The 8,251-nt window shown below is 31.3% G+C and overlaps 1 non-coding gene across 1 annotated transcript; it reads right to left on the bottom strand.

Annotated features, from left to right (window-relative positions):
• Positions 1-1,497: 1,497 nt before the first annotated feature.
• Positions 1,498-1,569, bottom strand: TRNAD-GUC (transfer RNA aspartic acid (anticodon GUC)). The gene has a single exon. It is a non-coding gene; the product is annotated as a tRNA-Asp (tRNA).
• Between the last annotated feature and the right edge of the window lie 6,682 nt (positions 1,570-8,251).

The raw sequence follows: 8,251 nt of genomic DNA, 5'->3' as shown, positions 1-8,251 counted from the left end.
CATCATTAGATTTACAAGTTAATTAATTTTTATTTATGTTTTATTGATTTAATCATTTATGACAACTGAATAATTAGCAATATTTATGAATCCTTCAGAAAAGTTCATATTTTTTTATCCACATTTGCCGTTTCGACATGTGCAGCTACACAATTTGTATGAATTAGGTTTGATGTGCTTTTTGATGTTGTTGCAGTAGCATTGCTAGACATGTTCATTTTCAATAATTCAACAAGACTTTGTTGCACTTTACAGCAGTTTGTCGATTTGATTTTACCCAAATAATTATAAAATTGGGGGTAATGTCGGTATTTTGATGTAATATGCGAAACTATGGATAGATGGCGCCACCATAGATCGGCCAAAAATGTTTGCGGCCAGAAAAGACTTACTTTTAGGCTGCTTTTGAGGCCTAAAAATGTTATTTTCAGTTTAAGTCGCCTAAAAAATTATTTAATTGTTTTCACACAGTCATATCTTCTTTTTTCGCATATCGGAACCAAATTTTTGTAATTTTTATCTAGCAGCCTATCCAACGACCAAAATTTTAAAGGATGATAAAATGTAAAGCAGAAGGATAAATACAAAACTAAAAGATAAAAGATAAAGCAAAAAAAAACTCAAATTCAAAGGGGTAAAAACACTTTCGAGAAGCAATTAAAGAGTAATTCCATAAAAAAAAAGAAGCGAAATTCGATTAAGAGTTTTACTGATTGTTCTGATATGTACTGATTGCTAAAATTAACTAACAGTAAAAACCGTCATCCGGAATAAGCGAGCATCCTAAATCTACCTTATTTTAATTGTTTTCAAATCTGTTTTTTATTTACTCTAAATCACTTCTTCATTTCCCTTCTAGCTATTTCGTCGCCGCCAAAGACACCAGTTTCGATTAATTGATCACCCATGCAACCATCGGAAATACTTTTTTTTCTAACGCTCTAAAACAAAGGAAGCTAAAGTTCGACTGCCTCGAGGGAAGGTCGATTTTCGTAATAATTTTCACGAATTTTTTCTACTTGATAAATGATGCGCGAAGAAACATCTTTAATTTAGAGACCACATCCTGTCATTACCGGTACTGCATGGGCAATCATTCAAGTGCAAAGTGACTAAGTAAAGGTATCGGGGCGTTTTATATGGTCGAGGATAACATTCAATTAATCGGTGCTTCGGGGGTTCAACGTGATGGACCTCCACGCACGTGAACTTTCTCACTTCTTCACTTGGCTGAGCAAAAGTCTGATAGCTAAAGCTATAAATTGCCAGTAATTATTAAAAGCGGGATTTTTGTTTGAAAACTAATTCCATCTAGCAGTTTGTCTTTGGATCGGTTCACAGCCGTGTGAAATAGTTGGAAATGAAGCATTTCTCATAGTCGTTGATCCACTGTAATATGTATAGTCGTGAATGTAGTTTTGTATCATCTATTGTAAATAAAGTACAAGGGAATTTTCTTGTGATTCCTAGGATTGAGAAAAAATCAAAAAAATGTTCCTCCCCGGCGGGGAATCGAACCCCGGTCTCCCGCGTGACAGGCGGGGATACTGACCACTATACTACCGAGGATCTGGTTTTATTTTATTTTGGCACCACTGACAAGCGTGTCTGTAAAAATCCCCAGACAGCTTTTTACAAAAATAACATTCTCAGACATAAAAAATGAGGATTCTGTAAATATTGGCAGTCACGGTTATTAGTAGTCTTATTGTGACTCTTCAAGGCACGATTAAATTTTGAATTAGTGGCTGTTTTTCTAAAATAGCCCCTAGCTAGATTGACGAGAAATTGTAAAAAGATCAGCCATTCGTGACAGAGGACAAAGACTAAAATCACCCAACCGTAGATGAATACTCGTACTGTTCAAATGTTAGGTACAGATCTGCATCAGATTAGTGTGTCAATACGATCGTAAGAACTGCATTGCAGTCTGAAGATGATCTTACAGACGAAAAATTTAACATTAAATAGTATCGTTCTAAAAAAAAAACGGCATAAAAGAACAATTTATTGTAATTACTGCAAATTTCACAATTCACTTCAATGGTTTTGCAGGAGGACATTTTAATTGAAATATCGCTTTTATTTTATTTGTTATACATCTAAAACATCTAAAAATGAAAATGTTTCTTATTTTGAAAATACGTAAGTGTAACATCTTTTTTTATGAAAAAAATACTCCGATTTAAAATATATCAAATTCAAATTTATATTACGAAAGAAAAGTGTAATTTTATACATAATATTTTTTTAAACGTACATACAGTATGTCCCCGGATTGAGTTCACAAGAGGGAAAAAAAGTTTATTTTCCATTTTACAAAAAAAATTACAAAGGAAAAACATTTTTTGCTTATTTCAAAACAGATAAATCTGCAATTAAAATTTTAAAATTATTAGTTTGTACTCTTAAAATTATTTTTTTCATTATTTTTATTTATTATCTAAAACATCTAAAAATGAAAATGTTTCTTATTTTGAAAATACGTAAGTGTAACATCTTTTTTTATGAAAAAAATACTCCGATTTAAAATATATCAAATTCAAATTTATATTACGAAAGAAAAGTGTAATTTTATACATAATATTTTTTTAAACGTACATACAGTATGTCCCCGGATTGAGTTCACAACTTGTTGAGTTGCTTATTTCAAAACAGATAAATCTGCAATTAAAATTTTAAAATTATTAGTTTGTACTCTTAAAATTATTTTTTTCATTATTTTTATTTATTAAATTTTGTAATCGTATTTAAATAATAGCAGGCTGTGGATTCACAATACCAAAAAGTACGTTAAAGATTAAAGAAAAATTTACCCAATAATGTGTAAGCATTAAAAAATTGGAAAAGAAATGCAATTGCATTCTTAACAATAATTGAGAAAATTCGAAACAGTCTTAAAGAATTACGAGTTAGAATTGAACTATGTGCTAAAACAGGTAATTGGTCAATCAAATAGTGAAAATTGGTTTGAGTTAAGAAACAAATTTCATTCCTTTGACATTTTTTGCAAAATTAAAAATAAAAAAGTTCTTCGTTATTTTTTATTTTTTTCGATTTTAAGAACACTGCTTGATAATATTAAAGTTTTAATTAAAGATTTATTTAATTTAAATTAAGCAAAAAATATTATTCCTTTGTCATTTTTTTTGTAAAATGAAAAATAACGTTTTTTTTCCTCTTGTGAACTCAATCCGGAGACATACTGTACATTAACATTTATACAGGGTGACCTATCATGTTGCAGCTAATTCTTTTCTGAGCCCAAAATTAAAAACTAAAACGAAATTTGTGCTTTTTTGACTAAGATAGAAGCTTTATTGTTCAACAATTTTTACAGTTGTTAATGACATTCTGTATCAAAAAAAAGGACAAAAAGTGCTTTAAACCAAGTTTTTTAAACGTTTGAAAAGGGTACCATTTTTCAGCACGACAAATAATATGAAATTAACGATTGAAACAATTGAAAAATCGACCAAATTATCAGTTGCAAGACACTATTTATATAGAACGATAAAATAAAAGATAAAAGATAAAAGAACTAAGTGAAATTTTATTTCCCAGTAAAATAAAAAAATTGGGCGGCAAGTAATATTTATTAAGACAATACAGATATTTCCCAGGCAATTAATTTATTTCACCTGGTTGTTGAATAACTTCAACGACAGAATGCAACAATGACAAACTAAACAATTTTTTAACGTCATAAATTTTAATTTCTCGACAGGCACAGCAGAACAACAAAATAAAACCAGCAAACGGCCGAGCGTAGGAGATAGAAAAAAACTCAAAATTAGACAATAGCTATTTGTGTATCAAGGCCAAAAAGTGTTTCTTTTTTGACCGAGCCATTTTTTAATGGCCGAGGCGCTAGCCGAAGCCAGAAAGAAGGCGAGGGCAAAATGGCACTTTTTGGCCGTGAAACACACAAGATTTTTTAGGCGACATCATTAAATTTACAAATTAATTAATTTTTATTTTTGATTTATTGATTTAATCATTTACAACAACTAAATAATTGTAAATATTTATGAATTCTTCAGAAAAGTTCATATTTTCTTTATTTACATTTGCAGTTTTGGCTTATGTAAGCTTTACAATTTGTATGAATTAGGTTTGATGTGCTTTTTGATGTTGTTAAGACATGTTTATTTTCAATAATTTAACACGTCTTTGTTGCACTTTACAGCAGTTTGTCGATTTGATTTTACCCAAATAATTATAAAATTGGGGGTAATGTCGGTATCTTTATGTAATATGCAAAACTATGGACAGATGGCGCCACCATAGATTGGCCAAAAATGTTTGCGACCAGAAAAGACTTACTTTTAGGCCGCTTTTGAGGCCTAAAAATTCCATTTTTAGTTTAAGTCGCCTAAAAACAAATTTTTAAAATATCTTGCACGACAGACTGTAACTAAGTATCTACTTTCTTTTAGCGGACTGCTAGCAGAACAGAAGAATGTGCAAGAATGACGATATTTCCGCGAAAGAGTTGACATTGTTCAAAGATGTCGATAAAAACTGGGAAACTTTTGATAAGTTTAAACAAACTTCCAATTCTATTTGGTGTATTAATATTAACACCAAAAATTTAGAGAGATCTTCGTGCACTTGCCCATTTTTTTTTAAATTATATGTGCAAACACGCCCTAGGTTTGCAGATCCGATTAAAGGCTGTGGTTGTACCCGCTGCAGCAAAGCAAGTGTCGATAGGAGAAAAACGCAAAAGAGACCATCGGAGACCAAAAAGGCACTTATTCTGCAGTAAAATTCTAATTTTTGTGATGTAGTTTCTTATATTTTGTTTTCAAGAAAGATATTTATAAAGAATTTATTTTAAGTTCATTAACACTTACTAAATCTTGTTTTTTATAAAGTTTGTATTTTTTTACTTATCGTTCTTAAATAAAAATATAATATTTTTCCTACGACCCCATATGAAAGTGGCATTTTCCAGACGGTTAAATGACTCCGAAAGTTGATGTTTTCGTACATCCATTTCCGAAAGTAAAAGTCACTAGTGTGATATGAACATATCCGCACAGACCTGTCAAAATTGACAGTTATTTTGAAATACAAATGTAATTCTTGAATTTTTGTCTTAAATATCTAGACGATTCACTGTAAAACAACATGCATAATGGTAAAAATGAATAGGTTAGGTCGTTTCTGACAAGACAATTTTGACAGGTCTGTGCGGATATACCTATTCATATCACACTAGTGACTTTTACTTTCGTAAATTGATGTACGAAAACATCAACCATCTAACTATGTGGAATACGTCACTTTTATTCATATAAAACCTCATGGTCGTAAAAAATGATATTTAGAAAAGATAAGAAATGAACTATTGTCAAGACTTATGGTTTCTTCCTGATAATGGAAGGTTGTAGGAAAAATAGTGTACACAACTCGTCGGAAAGTTTCTTTCTTACACTCGTGTAACATCTGCACTCGGCTGGCGCCTCGTGCATCCACATTTACACTCGTGCGAAATTGCTCACTTTCCGCACTTGTTATATAAATATCTATTTTAACATAAGCCTACCCGTTTATTAACATTCAATTCTGAAACTACCTACCCCGATTTTTACAATAAACACTGTATTAGTATGGAAAATTGTATTTTGTCGTCCAAACTAAAATTTAATTGTTGGAAAACATTTAGCTTGCCGTTTTTAATAGATTGCACGACTGGTAATTTATTTACTTATTGCGAGGTGAAGTTTGTTCGTCTCCGATTTTAGCCATTCTGTCGGAGAAAATATTAACAGTCGTTGAAAACATTAATTGTCGATCACATATTTTTTTGTCGCTAAAATTATTATTAATGTTTTGACATTCACCTCTTTTTATCGTTCATACTATGCCATTCAGTTATTTAAATTTGTCGTTGATTAACAACTAATCAGTCGGGGTTTTTCTATCGGGAAAATCTTTATATTTGTCCTGCTCTTATATACAGGGTCCGGCAACACTTGTGTCCACCCCTAAAATCGTCTTTAATTTTAAAGATAAAATTTTGAAAATTTGCATACGCTCATAGTTGACAAAGCTCTAGAAGCTAACGCAATTTGGTTTTTTATTACGGTTTGTTTGGCGTCGCGACGCTTAAGAAGTTTAATTTTTAGCGATTTTTGAGTTTTTGCGGAAATATTCGCGAATTCAAATTTTTTTCAACAAAAACTGTGACACAAATATTTGAGTTTTTATTTTAAATCTAATGCAAATTGTGTTTAAAATTTGCGAAGAAAATGCTGATTTATCAAGTTAGTTCTCAAAGTTATGACGGCGCTCTGGCAAACTACGTTTACACCAAAATTTCACAAGTCACTTCATTCACCTGTATGAAGGTCAATTTTGATTAACTTGAGCATGTTGCAGTTTATGGACACCAGAAATCGTTAATTAACATCGACAAACCGACAATTTCACCAACTAAGACTTTTGTTACAATTTAAAACGAACCAAAGGACACATGACATTTGTGACACAAGATGTTGACAGTTGAGTGTAAACGTAGCTCCCAATTTTGACGTAATGAAATTGGAAACTAACTTGATAAAACCGCATTTTCTCTTCAAATTTCGAATACAATTTGCAGTAAATCTGAAATGACAACTGAGATATTTTTAACACATTTACATTGATAAAAAAATAAATTAGAGGTTGATTTCAGAAACCCTCACAATTAGCTAAAAATTACATTTTTAAGGCGTCGCGACGCCAAAACTATCAGTGATAAAAATCACATTTTTGCGTCAGCTTCTAGAGCTTTGTCAACTTTGAGCGTAAGCAAATTTTCATAATTTTATCTTTAAAATTACAGACGATTTTGGGGGTGGACACAAGTGTTGCCGGACCCTGTATATATCCCGTTTAAAGATACCATTTATTGGCTTTGTAAATTTTTTTTTATTGTTGCAACATTGTAAAGCTATAATAAATATTAGTTGCTTACTTACAGAGCCTGCCGAATGTAAAATCTTATTAAAAAGGGTCGAGCAGGATTTGAAAAAAATCCATATTGTGAAAGAATGGGTTTAAATTAATCTTGCTTTGATTTCTGAGATGGTTTTAATGAAAATTTAACTAAATTTCCACTTAGTGGCGCCTTTTTTTCATCACCGTGTATATTGCAATTACGTGTCTTACTCTTATCATTAGTTTTATTCAAAAAAACTGCAAAAAAGAAATCAAACCCCCTTAGAACTCGATTTGGATGAGTTAGACACGTAATTACTATTCAGTTCTCTTAGAAGAAGTTTCTAAAAAAACCTAAATTGATGGGAAAAGTCCTTCTTGCAGTATCTTGCAGTTTCCTGACCTATTTGCGGTACTTCTACATAAACCTTCCGCAAGTGTCTAGCCACGAACTGTACTAATCAGACTAACCGCTGTATTTTTGCAGGATCTTCATCATACTAATAACAGGCTCGTTCCGCATGCGATTTCTGGATACATCTTAGACTAACGGTGAAATGAAATCAACCAGAACTTCTACGAAATTGGTACTTTGTCCCTTTCACAGTTTTCACACATTGATTTTATGCTCGAATCTTTTGAAGGTATACCTAATTTCAAATCAATCTACTAACAGGTTCCAATAAATAATGTGGAACGACTGATTATTTTAGATTTTTAAGATGTTTAAGAAACTTATCAATTTCAGATTTCGTTGTGAAGATGTTCATTAAATTATTCCGCTAAATGACAGTTGAGATAAATTGGAATCGAAAAAAATTTGGTCCCAGTGAAGGATTGTGTTTGTTGAATCTGACAAGTTTAAGGTTGTTGTTGGTATATTTACAGTTAATCCATCTTTTGTAAAAAAAATCATATTTGTATTGAATACCAACAACAAAGGTGGACCGTATCTGAGTTTTTTGACTTGGGTCTTACTCTGCGGGAATCAAAAAATGTGTACCTAGAGTCGTAGAGAGATGAAAAAGTACAGTTTGCTATTTGCACAATGAGTTTACGATACATTGACATTCACTTAGGTAATCGAAATTTCATCCAAATGGTGCAACGGTTATCTATTTATTTATGATTTTTCATCATACAGGGTGATTTTTAAAAAACGGCAGGCGTAGTAGAATTTTTATTTATGAACCGATTACAAAAATTAAAAAAGCAAATTAAATGGTTTTTAATTTACTATAAACTGGTGAATTTAGAATTTTTCTAAATGTCGTAGTATCTTTTGAGCGATATTCAACTTTCTTATTTTAAATTGGCACCC

This window comes from Gnatocerus cornutus, chromosome 1, assembly GCF_029298725.1.
Source record: "Gnatocerus cornutus isolate USDA-ARS CGAHR chromosome 1, icGnaCorn1.1, whole genome shotgun sequence".
NCBI classification, from domain to species: Eukaryota; Metazoa; Arthropoda; class Insecta; order Coleoptera; family Tenebrionidae; genus Gnatocerus; species Gnatocerus cornutus.
Note: the sequence above shows the minus strand (reverse complement) of the source record. Positions and strands in the feature narration are given on the sequence as shown.